We start from the raw sequence: 20,175 nt of genomic DNA on the forward strand, positions 1-20,175 counted from the left end.
AGTGACATGTAAAAAACCTTCGAGAACAACAGATATTAGTGTCAAAATCTTTACTTTTGGGAAGGCTGATTTTTTGAAGAGTGACATATTTTTATTATTTATTTGAAAGGATCATCTACTTCCTCGATAATATGGGCTGCAACAAAAATTTCCACGCAAAACAAAAGGATCTAAAATAAATTTTAATTTAAACAAGAGGACCCAAGCTGCTCCACAGCATTCATTATAAATATGTCAGATAACTGTTCTTCATACACCTGTCGCAGTCAACTTGTTTTGCCTGCCTTTTTCAATGGTTTTAATTAACATATGTAATAAGAAGTGTGTTATGGTATGTCGCAGTTCTTAGTCAGAATTAATCCATTCTGAAGTCATCATGCCATCTCCTTGGTAAAAATCCATCCATATATCATCTTTTTCTTTTTATTCTGCAGTTCTGGATGTAAAGCTTGGTATTCTGTAGTAGAAGACAATGGTACTTTTAATTGCAGTTCTTCTATATAGAACAGTTGTCTTGTGAGCTCACAGGTTAGTCTCGAAGGAAAGTTTTTTCCCTGGCAGAGAATTCTTAAGATACATGGCCTTCACTCTTTCTAGCGTAGCTACTTTATCCTCTGGTAGGTGTTACCAAATAATGTCTAAGGCATCATTATGTCATGATGGGGTCTGCGTATACATAGAATCTTTTCACTTAGCAGCTTGAAAGTTATTAGTAATGCTCTACCATCTCCTGCTGCGAAAGGTTAGAATATCAAAGAGTACGCAGCAGGGAATAGTCTTCTTCCATGATCATTAGAAGTATGAACTCTCCGGCCTGACAGGCAGTAATCAAGCATGGCTGCTTACAATGACATTACTTAAGATGATATTCACATATCAGAATATTATGCCAGTATTCGGGAGATGATAGGTTCGAACTCCACTGTCGGCAGCCCTGAAAATGGTTTTCTGTGGTTTCCCCTTTCCACACCAGGCAAAAGCTGGGGCTGTACCTTAATTAAAGCCATGGCCACTTCCTTCCAACTCCAAGCCCTTCCATGTCCCATCATCGCCGTAAGACCTATCTGTGGAAAATTCTAAATTCCCATGGAGGGAATTAGATATTTTTCACCAACAGAGCATGTCAAAAACATATCAGATGTAAGGCTTTTCAGGCGTTTGCTCTATTAACCAGCGTTTCGTCTTAGGTCTGACACTAGACTCGTCAGTGGGTAGTGTGACACATCCCACTCTGACGAGTCTAGTGTGAGACCTAAGACGAAACTCTGGTTAATAGAGCAAACGCCTGAAAAGCCTTACGTATAAGACCTATCTGTGTCGGTGCGACATAAAGCAACTAGCAGAATATTATGAAAGTACTGAAAATACTGCTAAGTACAGCAACTATTGCAGGTTAAGGGAAGCCTTCACCTGCAGTAACTGGACTGATCATTATATTACTTTATTTTATGATTGCGCGAAGTTGGCTGAACTTAGAGACCTCACAGTGTCTCAAGATCCACCGGCAGGTAATTCTGGGTAGAATAAAACAAAAATGAAGCAAATAGGTACAGTGGAACGAAGAGACATATTTGCCAAAGCAGTTTTTAGTAAACTCTTAATTTATAGATACGCAGCTATAACTCTAAAAACTACAAAACTGTTTGTAAAATACCAATCAACACCATAATAAAAAATCTACAAAATTTCAGTTTCACTCTTAATGATAAAAGTTAACCTACAAGAAATGTACCTGGGCAACACACTAAATAATTTCATATCGACACATTATCTGACTGAGGTATAATAAATACTGCAGAGTAGCATGGGTCCACTAGTTACAATTAAAGTACTTAAAAAGTTATCACAGAACTTTATCTTGTGCTTATCTTCTGAAATTTCACCACCCCACTTCGAACAACACCATGCTCTGCTTTTCCCATTTTCAGACCAGGTATATGATCCTTAATTTAGGCCACAATTGCTTCCTTTCCAACTGGCCCTGCAGCCTACTTGTACCGATTTGATTCCTGGCCACGTTAAGGATGTCAGGACTGGTTAGAGGTCCACCACGTGCCACCTTGTTATCTATAGGTCTTCCAGCAGGGCAGCATCCATTTGATGGGAGAAGGACTATACTGGCTGTAGTGCAATGGGGTTTCATTTGTTTTTGTTCTGCTTTCCTCTTACATCCTTGCATTGTTGAAAATCTCCCTAGTATTCCTGAAGCTTTAAATAATAGCGAGGTATCTTCCTCTCCTGCGGCTCTGTCGAGGGAGATCATCATACCGTAAAGGCTAGTTACATTAGTAAATCTTACAGATGATCATTCCATCATCAACACCAGAAAATTAAATGGATTTACCCTCAAATTCATTAACAGAGCTAATGATGTTAAACACTATCACTATTCCAGAGCAATAACTCTGCTTGCATGATCATAATCTACCAAGAGTAGTGCAAGGCTAAACACTGAATATCTTTGTCCATTTTCTTTATGGCACTGGTACTAGAAATCTGATAGTCCCTCAGATTATCCCTAAGTTCTTTGTTACTGCACCTAACTTGTACTATAATGAAACATCTCGCACTTGGAAACGATTTCTTGCATCAGTATTGGACTTATGATGAAATTTGAGTTCCTTGATACCACCAACTTGTACTGGGACACTCAAACATGTCACAGTTCAAAATAATTACACGGGCTGAGATTTAGATGTCTAGTGTAATGTGAATACAGGTACTGTTATTGTCTGTACAGGTACAAGCATAAGGAAACCTATCCTGAGTTCCAGAGCCACTGTATGGAGGAATCAAGGCTAACACTTGTTAGGTCACTGTAAGAGGAAGGCGACAGAGCCAGGAAGTGTAGCTGGGTAGAGCAAGAAGAGAAAATTAGAGGAGAAACTCTGCATGTAAACAGATGCACTAACAGACTGGAGACATTGAATGGATGACGACAATAATGATTACTGACTATCTGTTAAAGGAGAAGATACAACTACTACTACTACTACTACTACTACTACTACTACTACTACCACCACCGACATGCACGCCAACTTTGGGTATTTAATGGGGACCTGGGCGTGATTAGCATGAGCAAAGATATGTGAAAGGAGGAACAAATTTTATTGTAAACAATCCTATATATTAACAATCATCAGAAACAATCAGAGAAAACAGAAAAATAATACAGCTTCTAGGTCAAATACATATTTGAATGAGTCTTATGTACAGAGATTTCAATTATATTCACAAGTATACAGAAAAATAAAACTTGATCCATAAATATTTTGAATGAATATCTTATATACGAAGCTATCAAAAAGAAACACCACATTCTTCTTCTTCTCCTTCTTGTTCTCCTCCTTCTTTTATGACCACATAGGATCACTTTAGTCAGTCCGTTGTTCAGGTCCCTTTGAAGGGATTGTTCGGGCTTCGCGGTCCTCCCAGTACTTCTTCAGACACTCCGATCTTCGTGCCCTTTCCTCAGTCAGAAGTATGCGTCTTGATGGTTTGTTTCATGTAAGGGTAAAGTGGAGGTTTGTATTCCTGAGTTTTGTATTCAATTTTATCTTATTTGTGGTGTCTTCTGTTGTAAGGCATATTTCCTTCAGATCCTCTCTTACTTCTCTGAAGCATTTACACCATGTCGTGGTATTTTTTGAGACAATATTGTGTTGTACTAGTTGTTTCAGAAGTCTCGAATCCTGCATCCGCCAAAGAATCCCAGTCTCCTCTTACACATTACTGTGTATTGTTAATTTTATGACACGAATTGTTTAAAGCTCTACCACCAGAAGTACCGCCTGGACAGTCTCCATTGGGAAATGTAGTTCTTCTCTGAAGGAATGCCCGCTTCCTAATCACATTTCTTGATATAAAATCATATACCACCTTCTCCAGCTGTAACACCTTACCAGCCTCCATGTACGCTCAAATGCAGAGGGCTCACCAAATACAACCTCTACTGTCTTGTAGTTGTACAGAAAAAAGCCTTGAGCTTTTTAGGGTATAAGAAAAGTCTCTCAGATGTCACAGTGGCTTGTTTTTGAGAGGGAAATTAAGAGAAAAGTGGATGTCGGCCACATCTAGGCATGATCCTAAACTTGGTCGTTACTGGAATCCACCAACACAGCTCACTAATCTTTGACCTTTGGGACAGATATAGTTTTCATATTTTTAAAATTGTACATGAGTATTAAAGTAATAAATTTACCACAAATTATGTAAGCAACTATTTTACTGTGCAGCCAAAACAGTGGTATTTCAATGTATATGGAGCGACTCGTAAGTCCTTCTAGTACTGTTAATGGATTATGTCACTCATTAAATTAATTGCAAATAGAAATGGACAGCTTGTTGCGGTACTTACTTTGAAGATGACTACTAAAGGATTTTTTTTTCTCCTCTCTAAATTCTGAAACAAGGAGGAAGATGCATTTTATTAGTGAGGCCTTATGACACATTGCAGTAGACATCAGGAAAAGTTCTCAATGAGGGTCATGATTGAGTAATTAGTGGAGAAAAAGCAAGTGTTCAGATTCTTTGAAAAATGGAAGTATCGGGAGGGAACCCTGTGAAAACAAAAATATGGTAGGTGTTGCAAATGTAACACCTTCAGGATTGGAAGAGAACAAGAGGTGACCAAGGGGAAGCTCTGAAGTATTATCACATTTGGCTACCACTTACGAAAAGTAACAATAGATAGATAAAGTAATATCACTTAAAATAGCTTATATTTTTTCATTAATTAAGAAGTATATACCAAAATATTTACTAAAAGACTTGTCCAGTTTGCCCTGCTTTTCTGCTGGAGTGATTAGCTTCATTCTTTCCTAAATTGCTCCTTAATTACCACGGGGTGAATCATCAGGCAATGAAAGCTCTCTTGAGTTCAGTTAACCTCACGTAATCCTAAAATCTAATCACTAAATGACCACTCCAATAATTGCTGGCGAAGGCTTACCCTTAGCTTGCAATACATTATGTATAGCGGGTTGATCATATTTAAGGAGTAATATGTTTACATAAAGTTTAAAAATGAGAGGTGACTATAGGCAAACCTGCACTTTCAACCAAACTTGGTACACGCATGATTTAATACTATCTGGATAGAAATACTTCGGTGAGGTGGGACACATCAATCAGCCCATGGGATGCAGAGGGGAGGGAGCGACATGTACAAATAATTTTTAAAAAAACCTATGTTACTCTTGAATCCACTCTTTTTTTGTGGTCTCGGTGATGAATAGTGATTCTCCGGATGAGATTTAAATCAAAATACAGCCACAGTCGGCATGGGAGAATGAGGTGTGGTGGAAAATAAAATATCCAAGATGTCCAAGATTATGTATATGGATCTGCATGTTTCAGCATGGCTCTAAACCAAACTTGGTACACATAATTATGTCGTACCATCTGGTGAATAATACTGTTTGGGTAAGACACCCCTAGCACCACTCCAGTTGTGTCTTGGGTGTTAGCGACATGTAAAAAATCTTCGAGAACAACAGATATTAGTGTCAAAATCTTTACTTTTGGGAAGGCTGATTTTTTGAAGAGTGACATATTTTTATTATTTATTTGAAAGGATCATCTACTTCCTAGATAATATGGGCTGCAACAAAAATTTCCACTTAGCAGCTTGAAACTTATTAGTAATGATCTACCATCTCTTGCAGGGAAAGGTTAGGAAATCAAAGAGTATGTAGCATGGAAGAGTCTACCGCTATGATAATTAGAAGTATGAACTCTCTGGCCTGGCATGCAGTAAACAAACATGGCTGTTGACAATGACATTACTTAAGATGATATTCACATAACAGAATATTATGACAGTACTGAAGGTTCTGCTAAGTACAGCATGTATTGCAGGTTAAGGTAGGCCTTCACCTGCAGTTAATGAAGTGATCATTAAATATTTTTTTTATGATTACGTAAAGTTGGCTGAACTTGGAGACCTAACAATGTCTCATGATCTACTGGCAGGTAATTCCTGGTAGAATACAACAAAAATGAAGCCAATCAGTACAGTGGAAAGGAGAGATGGATTCGCCAAAGCTGTTTTTAGTAAACTCTTAATATAATCAGCAATAAGTCTAAAAACTACAAAATTGTTTGTGAAATACCAATCAACACCATAATAAAAAATCTACAAAAATTAAGCTTTACTCTTAATGATAAAATTGAACATACCAGAAATGAACCGGGGCAACACACTGAACAATTTCATATCGACACAATATCTGACTGATGTATAACAAACGCTGCAAAGTAGCATGGGTCCACTAGTTACGATTAAAGCAATTAAAAAGTAATCACAGAAAATTATCTTGTGCTTATTTTACGAAATTTTGCCACTCCACTTTGAACCCTGCCATATTCTGCTTTCCCCATTTTCAGACCAGGTATATGATCCTTAATTTAGGCCACGACTGCTTCCTTAACTACCGCCCTGGTGGGCTATTTGTACTGATTTGATTCCTGGCCACGTTAAGGATATCAGGACTGGTTTAGGCGTAAACCACATGTCACCTTGTTTTCTACAGGTCTTCCGGCAGGGCAGCATCCAATTGATAGGAGAAGGACTATACCGGCTGTAGTGCAATGGGGTTTCAATAATTTTGTTCTGCTTTCCTTTTACATCCCTGCATTGTTGAAAATCTCCCTTGTATTCCTGAAGCTTTAAATAATAGCAAGGTATCTTCCTTCTCCTGAAGCTCTGTGAAGTGAGATCATCATACCATAAAGGCTAGTTACATTAGATAATCTTACACATGTTCATTCCATTATCAACACTTGAAAATTCAACAGATTTAGGCTCAAATTCATTAACAGAGCTAATGATGTTAATCGGTATCACTATTCCAGAGCAAAAACTCTGGTTGCATAATCATTAACTACTAAGTGTACTGCAAGGCTAAACACTGAATACCTTTGTCCAATTTCATTATGGCACTTTTACTATAAATATGATAGTCCCTCAGATTATCCCTAAGTTCTTTGTTACTGTACCTAACTTGTACCATAATGAAACATCTCGTATTCGGAAATCATTTCTCGCATCAGTATTAGACTTACGATGAAATTTGAGCTCCTTGATACTACCAACTTGTACTGTGGTACTCAAACATGTCACAGTTCGAAATAATTACACGGGCTGAGATTTAGATGTCTAGTGCAATGTGAAAACAGGTACCGTTTTGTGTCTGTACAGTGCAAGTATAAGGAAACTTATCTTGACTTCCAAAGCCACTGTATGAAGGATTCAGGGCTAAAACTTGTTAGGTCACTGTAAGAGGAAGACGACAGACCCAGCAAGTGTAGCTGGCCAGAGCAAGAAGAGAAAATAAGAGGAGGAAATTTGTGTGGAAACGGACGCACTAGCAGACTGGAGGCATTAAATGGATGATGACGATAATGATTGCTGACATTCTGTTAAAAGAGAAGATACTACCTAACTCCAGGCCCACTGACTTTAGGTATTATTGGGGTCAGGTGGGCATGACTAACATGAAAACAGGCAAGTTGAATGAGAAACAAATATTAATGTAAACATTCCTATATAATAACAATTATCACAAACAATAAATACTGTAACAACAGGATAATAGAGCTTTAAGTCCCATGTATGGAGATTTCAAATATATTCAAATGTAAACAGAAAAATAAAACTTGGTTCATAAATATTATGTACAAATCTATTAAGAAGAAACACTAGTAAAAAAGTTCCGAACTTGCTACATAAATACATTTTCTGAATAAATGTCCTATAACTGTATATTGTTAATTTTATAAAATAACATGTAAGCAGCTTTGCCACCAGATGTGCCACCTGGACAGTCTCCATTGGGAAATGTAGATTCGTGAAGGAATGCCTGTTTCCTAATCTCTTTTGTTGATTTAAAATATTCTACCACCTTCTCCAGATGTAACGCCTTACCAGCCTCATTGTGTAGGCTCGCATGCAGAAGGCTCGATGAAAGTAACCTCTACTGTCCTGTAGTTGTAGGGAAACAAGCCGTTAGTGTTTTAGTGCCTGTGAAAAACCTCTCAGCTCATGAAGTTGTCCCGGGAAGGTCATCATTATTTTTAAAAACTGAATAATTCTGAGAGCAAATCAATAATAATGGTGTACAGCCTCCGGAGAGGCCTGGTGCCAGTCTTTTTTATTAGATGGCCTAGGCAACTGAACATAATTTCAACAAAGTATGAAGACGACACACACACACACACACACACACAGAGTCTGAGCCAGATGAATTAACAGCAACTCGATTTTCACAAATGCTTCATCAAGTTGTTCGAACTTTTTCACCCATACATGCTTTCTTAAAATTCAGTCAACTCCATTTCTAAACTGTCAATATCGAACCACTCATAAAAGAGACTCATTTGTGCAATATGAGGTTTTGAAGTAAAGTGCGACAGTTTCTTCAAATCTCGAAATTGGGAAAATATCTTGGCAACTATTTGTTGCACAAATTTCACAGCAATAAACAGTTACTCACTAAGAATAATTACGCGATAGTGACAACCACACACAACCCCAACTTCACTAATTCACTGATGTGGGTAAGTGAATGGCTCATCGGCCGCATGTGACATTTATTTCACTTAACTTCTGGACCAATCAGGGTTTTAGTGTTGCTATAAAGCACGTTCTTATGGAACTAGAATTTAAATTTTAGGGCATTTATTTCTTAAACCTGAAACACTATGACTATACGATGCACGAGATATGTACAGTATAGTCTATAGTATAGTACATACTAATATTAATATATGCATGTTGTGTGCCACCGAAATCGTGTTCGCGTGTCAGCTAATGACACGCGTGGCATAGGTTCGCCATCCCTGCTCTAGACCAAAGGACAGAATGCTAACTATTTAGCTAATGAGACAGACATCCTTAAGATGAACTTTTTACGAAATTATTGGTAATGTCCTTTAAGTTATCCATTATTTTTCCTTCAATCAGCAGTGACAGATGAAATATTCCTCTGTGAAGGAAAAGACTATTAGAGTCTACATCATATTCATGGAGTCGTAAAATTTTGTCTTCTGTTTCAGGTGCAGATTCATAATGGTTTGCAGAGCTACAGAACCTCCAGAATTAAAGATATTATATTTAGGAATGCGATGAGCAATCCCATTCTTCATGGAAAATTCTAAGTTCCCATGGAGGGAATTAGATATTTTTCACCAATAGAGCTTGTCAGCTTCTTATAAGTTCACCTGGATACATCCCAGCGTCAGTTGGTCTGGTCTGACACATCCCACTCTGATGAGTCTAGTGTCAGATCTACGACAAAACGCTGGTTAATAGAGCAAACGCTTGTAAAGCCTTAAATCTGGCCCATTCTTCCTATTGTGCATTGTTATTGAGCCAAACATCCATACCCATTCATTTACTGGTGTTTTGGCAAAACTGCTTGGGTCTAAACGACAGCAGAGTAGCGTGTCTCAATCCTCCCATACTGCCTGCATGATAGCCACTACTTAGCACAGAAAGGCGTGAATACCAATATTTGTTGAAGTTGCCGTAAACGTGTTGTCATAGATTCACAATCTTTGCAGTCAGTGTCGGTGTTGCCTTCTGTTATTGATGCATGTATGTGTATGGTAAGCTTAGTTATTTCGTATGAGTAAACATGCCTGTTCATTCTCGTTTGTCAAGTGGTATTTTGTATAGAACTGTGAAATGAATTAATATTGTTATTGTTATAGATATATTTGAAGTTCTTGTAAAGTTTACTTTTCTCTTCTGATTATGCAAGTTATATTTCTTTGTGACTAACTTAAGTCAATCACCTCGTCCACATTGTGGGAGGTGGGCAAATGCATGAAGTAGGCGATTACACGTAGGGGTGACGTACAGCGTAGATTCTGTCTACCTCAGGACCACTATGGCAGTTGAGAAGGCCCTTCAAGGAACCCTGAAAAGTGACAGCTAAGAGAGCACTGATGAATTCTTCAACGGCAGGTGCGGCACAGAAGAAGACATTTGGAAGGGCAAGTCTGCCTGATGAGGCAACCCTCTTCCTGTGGGGTTACAGAAATAGGGGGTAAGCACTGCCTTGTGGTGAAGAGGGATCTTCAACGGCTACGTGAGGCAACCCCTACAGAAAACGGCAGGTTTGGAGGCTCAGGTAGCAGCCCAACCTCCAAGCTCGGGTGCTGTGGGCTAATAACTTGCACATCTTAAACCCACTTATTAAAAGAAACTGAAGTCAAATGAAACCCAAAGGATACCACGATGATGAACTTTAGATAAAAACAGAAAATGAGAATCAATTGTTGGAATGTTAGAACTTTGACAGAGGAAGGTAAACTAAAACAGGTTGAGAAAGAGATGCAAATTATGGCTTGGATTTTTTTGGAGAGATAATGATGCAAAATGGGAACTATTATGGACAGACCGGGGATGATGCTAAATGGAGAAATGGAATGGGTATATTGCTAAGTAGGACACCCAAAAACAGATTAATTGGATGGAGTCCCATCCCAGACACAAAGATGACAGCTAGATTTCGAGGTAAAATCAAAATGTAACAATAGTAGTTTGTTATGCACCAATAGAATTATCTGATGTGGGAAACATGTTTTAGATGAAATGAATGATAATGGAGAGAGAATGGCATATTTGTGTGCCACACAGGAAATGGTGATTGGAGGGATCATCTTTCCTCACAAAACGTGTCATAATATTACATGGGTATCACCAGATCACAAAATAGAAGATGAGATCAACCATGTAGCTTTTAGTAAGAAGTTTAGAAGATCATTGACAGATGTGAGGAACAGAAAAGGAGCTGATGTTGGTAGTGAACATCATCTAGTAGTAGCTGAGTTTAAATTACAAATAAAGGCTGCATCGAAGAAGTTTACAACTAGAAAAAAGAGGTTCAACATACGAAGGTTAAACAATGAAAAGAGGAGGAAGGAATTTAGCAGGAGTTGAAAAATTGATTTGAAGTCCTTTGAAATCTTGCAGAAGATTTGAATGTGGAAAAAACTTGGGCTTATATACAAATGTATGAAAAAGTAATTGGTTATAGGAGCTCTCAACAGAAAGGCTGGATGTCTGAGGAAACATGGGATAAATTTAAAAATGGAAAGCGGAAAAAGCTATATTGAATCCATACAGAACAAGACAGCACAAGTCAGAAGACCAAAGGAAATACTATGAAGTTAACAAAATGCTTAAAAGGAGTGTGAGAAATGATAAAAGAAGATGGATTGACCAGCAGGCACAAATTGCAGAGCAAGCTGAGAAAAAGGATGATATGAAACAAATCTATAATATTACAAGGAAGTAGTCAAGGGGAGGTTATAGAAAGAGTAAACGACTAAGGGATAAACAAAGAAATATGTTGTTATCACAAGAAGAACAATTAAAAAGATGGCACGAGTATTTTCCAGAAATTTTAAACAAAGATTACGGAAATGAGCAGGAATTGCAAGAAGAAACAAATGTAGGCTTAGATAGTGAAGACTCAAGAATGAAGTTAGACCCCGCAACAGGCAGTGTATAATGAATAATGTTGTGGAGCAGCATGGGTCCACTAGTAAGTAATTCTGGATTGTCTTTCTAAAAAGTATTCCCAGAAATTTGTCTTGGGCTGATTTTCTGAAATTTGGTTAAACCAATTCAATCCATGCCATGCTGGTTTTCCCATTTTCATACCAGCCAGATGCCCCCTAATTCAGACCATGGTTGCTTCCTTTCCAGCTAATCTCACAGTCTGGAGGTAGTGATTTGATTCCTGGGTACATGAAAGGACTCAGGGATGGTTAGAGGTCCACCAAATATGCTTTTGTAATACACAGATCTCCTGGCTATGTAGTGTCCACTTGGTAGGCCAAGTCAATTATGGCTGTAGTGCAAAGTGTTTTGACCTGCTTTTGTTCTGCTTTAAAGTCCTAGCCCTTTTCAATACGTGCATTGTTTTTCTGTGGCATTAAATAATAGCAAGGCCTCTCCTTTCTCCCGTTGCTATGTCGAGTGAGATCCTCACACTGACAGTAATAAAATAAAGCTAGTTAAACTAGTTAATCTTACAGATGGTCATTTCATCATCATCAGCAGAAAATCAAACAGAATTTAGCTCAATTCATTAATAGAACAAATGCTGTTAAACGGCATCATCGCTTCAGAGAAATCTCTGGAGGCATGTTCATAATATACCCAGAGTAGCGTAAGGCTAAACACTGAAGATCTTTGTCCAATTTAATTACAGCACTGGTACTAGAAATATGATAGTCCCTCAGGCCATCCCTAAGTTCTTCATTACTGTACCTAACTCGTACTACGAGGGCCATCCGGAAAGTAGTACCCGTTAGGACCGCATTATGCGCTGATGACTCGGGTAGCTGTTGGGCAAGGTCAGACCGTGCCAGTGGTTTGTCTGCCTGCTCTGTGCGAGATTGCGTGATGTTAGCATTGCCTGTGTTGTGTCTGCGATCATTTAAAATGTTTAAAAACATTGTGAATCCCGCCAGTTGTGAAGTGAGGGCCGTGATTAAATTTCTTATTGCACTAAACTTCGACCTTGTGATATTCATCGCCAATTAACCGAGGTGTATGGAGACAATGTCATGGACAAGTTGTTTGTTCAGCGCTGGTGTCGCAACTTCAACCTGGGGAGGGGGAATACACACGACGACGAGCATTCACGGAGACCATCTGAGGAACAATCGTCACATCATAAATGATGAACTCTGTGGACATTTTCCCAATGTGTCTCAAACAATTGTTCATGATACTGTCAAAGAACATCAGCATTATTCAAAAATGTGCAAGGTGGGTCCATCGCACGCTTACATGGGAGCACAAAACCAAGCGATTGGCTGCAGCACTGAAGTTTCTGAGACGTTATTCCGATGAAGGAGACTCTTTCCTGACGCGCATCATTACTGGGGATGAAACATGGGTTTGTTATGCCTCACCTGAGAGTAACGGACATTCAATGGAGTGGAATCACGCTCATTCACCACCCAAACCAAAAAAATTCAAGGCAGTTCTGTCCACCAGGAAACTCAAGGCAACCGTTTTCTGGGATCCCCGAAATGTACTGCTCATTGATTTTATGGCCCATGGAGACACAATTAATGCTAATGCGTATTGTGAAACATTACAGAAATTAGGGCGGGCAATACAAAATTGATAGCGAGGTCTATTGTCTATAGGCGTCATTCTCCTTCATGACAATGCCAGGCCTCATGCAGCTGCGATAACACAACAACTTTTGCAGCAATTCAAGTGGGAAACCTTCGACCATCCCCCATATAGCCCGGACTTGGCCCCTTTGGATTTTCACCTCTTTACGAACCTTGAAGTCTTTCTGGCGGGAAGAATATTTGACAGCGATGAAGAACTTAAATGAGCCGTGACTACGTATCTCAATACACTGACGGCAGAGGACTATGACGGTAGAATACAAAAACTCGTCCTACATTTTACAAATGCCTAAATTTGCTTGGAGATTATGTGGAGAAGTAGTGTAAAGTATGCTCTTAGTATTTACTCCTGTATCTTTATTGCTCAAACAGCTACCACTTTCCGGATGGCCTTCGTATAATGAAACGTCTCGTACTAGAAACAATTACACGCATCAGTGTTCGCACTTATGAAGAAATTCAACTCCCTTGATTCTGCCAACCAATAATCATATCACAATTCAAAAAATTATATGTGCCAAGATTTAGACGTCTACTGTAATGTGAATACAGGTACTGTTTGTGTGTGTTCAGCTCCAGACATAACGAAAAACCAGTCTTGAATTCCATAGTCACTGTAAGAGGAAGGTGACAGAGCCAGGAAGTGCAGCTGGGTAAAGCAAGAAGAGAATATTAGAGGAGAAACTCTGCATGTAAATGGACGCACTAACAGACTGCGGGCATTGAATGGATGATGACGATAATGATTACTGACTATCTGTTAAAGGAGAATATACAACGAGTACTACTACTACTACTACTACTAGTAGGCATGCCATCTTTGGGTATCTAATGGCGACTTGGGCGTGATTTGCATGAGCAAAGGCATGTGAATTGAGGAACAAATTTTATTGTAATCATTCCTATATATTAACAATCATCAGAAACAATCAGAGAAAACAGAACAATAATACAGCTTGTAGATCAAATAAATTTTTGAATGAGTCTTATGAAGGGAGATTTCAATTATATTCACAAGTATACAGAAAAATAAAACTTGATTCATAAATATAATCATTTAGACTTTCACAGCCCGTGTAACTATTCAGGAGTTATATTCCTGGGCTTATGCCATGTAAATAATTGTAAACACACTCAATGATTTGAAAGGAACCTTGCCTTTCTTCATCAGGAGGCAAAAAAGAAAAGAAATGATGTATTAATGGTTGCTAGGAGAAAGTAACAAGGAAGCTTGAATTGCTGCCCAAATATGTAAAAGGGACGCCATTTTTTTTTTTTTTTTTTTTTTTTTTTTTTTTTTTGCTAGGGGCTTTACGTCGCACCGACACAGATAGGTCTTATGGCGACGATGGGATGGGAAAGGGCTAGGAGTTGGAAGGAAGCGGCCATGGCCTTAATTAAGGTACAGCCCCAGCATTTGCCTGGTGTGAAAATGGGAAACCACGGAAAATCATCTTCAGGGCTGCCGATAGTGGGATTCGAACCTACTATCTCCCGGATGCAAGCTCACAGCCGCGCGCCTCTACGCGCACGGCCAACACGCCCGGTGGACGCCATTTTAGCCCCATGCTAGAGACAATGAGTGGCAACAGCAAAGCATTACCCTCGAATGTTTCTGATAATAGGTAGTGCTTCGCTGTTTTACTATGCAGCCAAAACAGTCGTATTTCAATATGGAGCAACTCATAAGTCCTTCTAGTACTGTCAATAGATTATGTCACTAATTAAATTCATTACAAATAGAAATGAACAGGTTGTTGTGGTACTTACTTTGAAATTCACTTAAATTTTTTTTTTCTCCCCCTCTCGAACTTCTGAAACAAGGAGAAAGATGCATTTGTTAGTGAGGCCCTAAGACACATTAAAGTAATAAATTCTCCATAAATAATATAAGCATCTCTTTTACTGTTGCCACCAAAACAATGGTATTTGAATGTATTTGGACCAACTCGTGAGTCCTTCTAGTACTGTCCATGGATTATGTCACTCATTAAATTAATTGCAAATAGAAACGGACAGCTTGTTGGGGTATTTACTTTGAAGATAACTACTAAAGGTTTTTTCTTTTTTTTCCCCCACTCTAAATTCTAAAACAAGGAGGAAGATGCATTTGTTAGTGAGGCCTTATGACACATTGCAGTAGACATCAGGAAAAATTCTCAATGAGGGTCAGTATTGAGTAATTAGAGGAAAATAAGCAAATGTTCAGATTCTTTGAAAAATGGAAGTATCGGGAGGGAAGCAAAAGGACAATGAGGGCCGTGAAAACAAAAATATGGTAGGTGTTGCAAACGTACCGCCCTCAGGGTCGGAAGAGAACAAGAGGTGACCACGGGGAAGCTCTGAAGTATTATCATATTTGGCCACCACTTACAAAAAGCAACAATAGATAGATAAAGTAATATCACTTAAAATAGCTTATATTTTTTCATTAATTAAGAAGTATATATCGAAACATTTACTAAAAGATTTGACCAGTTTGCCCGGCTTTTCTACTGGAGTGATTAGCTTCATTCTTTCCTAAATTGCTCCTTAATTACCATGGGGTGAATCATCAGGCAATGATAGCTCTCTTGAGTTCAGTTAACCTCCAGTAATCCAAAAATCTGATTACTAAATGACCACTCCAATAATTGCTGGCGAAGGCTTACCCTTAGCTTGCAATGTATTAGGTACTTAGCGGGTTGATCGTATTTAAGGAGTAATATGTTTACATAAAGTTTTAAAATGAGAGGTGACTATAGGCAAACCTGCACTTTCAAGCAAACTTGGTACACATATGATTTAATACTATCTGGATAGAAATACTTCGGTGGGGTGGGACACATCTATCACTCCATGGGATGCAGAGGGGAGGGAGCAACATGTACAAATAATAAAAGAACAACTCATGCTAGCGTTGAATCCACACTTCTTTTGTGGTCACGGGGATGAATAGTGATTCTCCGGATGAGATTTAAGTCAAAAACCAGCCACAATCGGCATGGAAGAATGAGCTGTGGTGGAAAATAAAATATCCAAGATGTCCAAGATTATGTATATGCGTCTGCATATTTCAGCATGGCTCTTAACCAAACTTGGTACACATACTTACGACGTACCATCTGGAGAAAAGTACTGTTGGGGTATGACACTCCTAGCACCACTGCTGTTGTGGGATGGGTGTTAGTGACATGAAAAGTATCCTAGAGAACAACAGATATTAGTGTCAAAATCTTTACTTTTGGGATGGCTGAATTTAAGAGTGGCATATTTTTATTACTTGTTTGGAAGGATCATCTACTTCCTAGATAATATGGGCTGCAACAAAAAGGTCCATGCAAAAAAAAAAAAAAAAATGGTCTAAAAAATTTTTTAATATAAACTAGAGTACCCGTGCTGCTCTATAGCAGTCATTATAAACATGTCAGATAACTCGTTTTCATATGCCTGTAATAGTTATCTTGTTTTTCCTGCCTTTTTCAATGGTTTTATGCACATATGTAATATGAAGTGCCTTATGGTATGCTGCAGTTCGTAGTCAGAATTTGACCATTCTGATGTCATCATGCCATCTCTTTGGTAAAAATCTGTCCATATATCATCATTTTTAATTTTTTATTCTGCAGTACCGGATGTAAAGCTTGGTATTCTGTAGTAGAAGGCAACGGTACTTTTAACTGATGTTCTTCTATATAGAACAGTTGTCTTGAGAGGTCACAGGTTAGTCTCGAAAGACAGTTTTTTCCCACTCAGAGAACTCTTAAGATACATGGCCTTTTCTTTCTAGCGTACCTACTTCATCCTCTGGTTAGTGTTACCAAATAATATCTAAGGTATAATTATGTCATGATGGGGTCTGTTTGTACGTAGAACCTTTTCACTTAACAGCTTCAAACTTATTAGTAATACTCTACCATCTCTTGCTGGGAAAGGTTAGAAAATCAAAGAGTATGTGGCAGGGAAGAGTCTACCGCTATGATCATTAGAACTATGAACTCTCTGGCCTGGCAGGCAGTAAACAAACATGGCTACTGACAATGACATTACTTAAGATATCAGAATATTATGAAAGTACTGAAGTACAGCATGTATTGCAGGTTAAGGTAGGCCTTCACCTGCAGTTAATGCAGTGATCATTAATTTTTTTTTTTTTTATGATTACGCAAAGTTGGCTGAACTTGGAGACTTAACAAAGTCTCAAGATCCACCGGCAGGTAATTCCTGGTAGAATACAACAAAAATGAAGCCAATCAGTACAGTGGAAAGGAGAGATGGAATTGCCAAAGCTGTTTTTAGTAAACTCTTAATATAAAGATACCCAAAAATAAGTCTAAAAACCAAAAAAATTGTTTGTAAAATACCAATCAACACCATAATAAAAAATCTACAAAAATTAAGCTTCACTCTTAATGATAAAATTGAACTTACAAGAAATGAACCCGGGCAACACCCTGAACAATTTCATATCCGCACAATATCTGACTGATGTAAAACAAATGCTGCAAAGTAGCATGGGTCCACTAGTTACAATAAAAGCAATTAAAAAGTAATCACAGAAATTTATCTTGTGCTTATTTTACGAAATTTCGCCACTCCACTTCGAACCCTGCCATATTCTGCTTTCCCCATTTTCAGACCAGGTATATGATCCTTAATTTAGTCCACGACTGGTTCCTTCCCAACTGCCCTTGTGGTGGTGGTGGTGATTTTTGTTTTAAGAGGAAGTACAACGAGGTAATCATCCTCTCTGAACAAATAAGTGGAAAATAAATTTAAAATATAAAACAAAATTATTTATTCAACAAAGGAATTTGGAAACGCAGTACAAAATAAAACAAAAAATAATTATAAAACTAGGCCGAAAGGATTACTAATGTATCAAAAGGGAACGTACGTTCCCTGAGTAACAGTACACTTGTAATTTACATACCCTTGATAAGTCCACTGTCGCACATAAAGCGGATGACGAGATCAGCAGTAGTCGCGTCATTGGCTAGTATGCGTTCGAGTGTTTCCTGCAGGCCGAGGCTCCGTCTTAAGCCAGAGAGTTCGGCGCACTCTGTGAGGATGTGGGCCACGGTGAATTCGGCACCACAAGAACACACTGGGGGGTCTTCCCTCTTTAGGAGATAAGAGTGCGTCGATCGTAAATGACCTATCCTCACCCTGCACAGTACTATGGCCTCTCTCCGTGAAGGTCGGAAAGAGGACCGCCACACGGTAGTTGTCTTCTTAATTGCTCTCAGCTTGTTGGGAGTTCGGATATCTAGCCACTCCGATCCCCAGAACGCCAAGATGGTTCGACGTAGCTGAGAACAAATATCCTTAGCAGTTACATTGACGGGTCTTGGAGGTAAAAGTGCAGCTTCCTTTGCTGCTTCATCCGCAAGTTCGTTTCCCGCAATCCCAACGTGGCTTGGAAGCCACGTGAAAGTAATTCTGGTGCTAGCATCGCTTAACCTGGCTAGAAGGTCATGAATTTGCTGCACCAGTGGGTGTTGCGAGAAACAGGTTTCAATAGACTGCAGAGAGCTTAACGAATCGGTACACAACAGAAAGTGGCTTCTTTCGTCACGGAGTGCAAACTGCAGAGCCTCTAAGATGGCGTAAAGCTCTGCAGTATACACGCTACATACTTTAGGGAGCGAGATCTTCATACCCATATCATCAATGACAAAAGAGCAACCAACATTATCTCCGATTTTAGAACCATCCGTGAAGATAAGTCTCGCGGCCGGATATTGGTGAACAAAGTTCTGGAAATACCTCCGATGAACGGAGGAATCCGTGTTCACCTTGGGTCCACGGGGCAGATCTAGACGTATATCCGGTCGCGGAACCAATCACGGAGGTACCTCGCTAAGAGTTCGTTCAAGACAACCACCGATATCAATATTCAAATCATGACACAAGCTATCAAACCAAAACCCAACCGGCCGTTGGGCATTTGGCCGGTCTTGGCACCGCTGGTGGTATTGGGTGCGATAGATGCATTGATAGCTTGGATGTAGCGGCATTTCACGAATTTTGGCAGCGTACGTTAGGAGTAACTGCTGCCTCCTTATCCGTAAAGGTGGAAGTCCCGCTTCAGCGAGCAGCTGGGAATGGGGCTAGTACGGAAAGCACCCGTTGCCAGCCTTACTCCACTATGGTGAATACTGTCTAAAAGGCTCAGCGTAGATTTTGATGCTGAGCCATAAGCCGCACTTCCATAGTCAATTCGGGAGAGGACCGTCGCCGTGTAAAATCGTAGCAGCACCGCACGGTCAGCCCCCCACGAAGTGTCGCTGAGAAACTTAAGCATGTTAAGTGTCTTCATGCAGGCAACCTTTAACTGACGGATGTGGGGCTGCCACGTAAGTCTCTTATCAAAATGGAGACCCAGGAATTTGCAGGTGTCAACCACTGGTAAGACACTGTTTCGCAAGCGGAGCTCTGGTTCAGGATGCACAGGCCGACGTCGACAGAAGTGTACAACTGAGGTTTTCGCTGCTCAAAATCGAAAACCATGTTGCAGGGCCCATCTGTCGACTCGATTAATAGCTTGCTGTATCTGTCTCTCTGCAAACGCCACCCTTCCAGATCTGTAATGTAGAGCTAAGTCGTCTACATACAGCGATGGAACAACTGCGGGCCCAGCAGCTATGCCGTTGATGGCGATTGCGAACAGCGTGACACTCAGTACCGATCCCTGAGGTACTCCATTTTTCGTGAACGTAATATTGAGAAAATGCTTTCCCTACTCGGACTCAAAAGAGACGGAGGGACATGAAGTTCTCAATAAACGTTGGCAAATTTCCCCGAAATCCCCACTGGTGTAGAGTGGAGAGAATCCCATATCGCCAGGTAGTATCGTAAGCTTTTTCCAGGTCAAAAAACACGGCGACTAGGTGTTCCTTCCGGAGAAAGGCCTCCTGAATGGCGCTCTCCAGTCTGACCAGATGATCAGTGGCAGACCAATGAAAGCAAAAACCACACTGGTAGTTAGACAAGAGGCCCTCCCTTTCCATGGCCCACACAAGA

General features: G+C 39.5%; 1 long non-coding RNA gene across 6 annotated transcripts in view; it reads right to left on the reverse strand.

Moving 5' to 3' along the window:
* The window catches only part of LOC137503445 (uncharacterized), a 282,266-nt gene that overhangs the window by 159,503 nt on the left and 102,588 nt on the right, over positions 1–20,175 (reverse strand). For all 6 annotated transcript variants that reach the window (XR_011019127.1, XR_011019128.1, XR_011019131.1 and 3 more), the window contains 2 exons: positions 14,941–14,984; positions 4,361–4,405 (listed from right to left, as the gene is read on the reverse strand). This is a non-coding gene — a long non-coding RNA (uncharacterized lncRNA). The remainder of the gene's footprint in view (positions 1–4,360; positions 4,406–14,940; positions 14,985–20,175) is intronic.

Source organism: Anabrus simplex, unplaced genomic scaffold, assembly GCF_040414725.1.
Source record: "Anabrus simplex isolate iqAnaSimp1 unplaced genomic scaffold, ASM4041472v1 ctg00000124.1, whole genome shotgun sequence".
In the NCBI taxonomy this organism is placed as follows: Eukaryota; Metazoa; Arthropoda; class Insecta; order Orthoptera; family Tettigoniidae; genus Anabrus; species Anabrus simplex.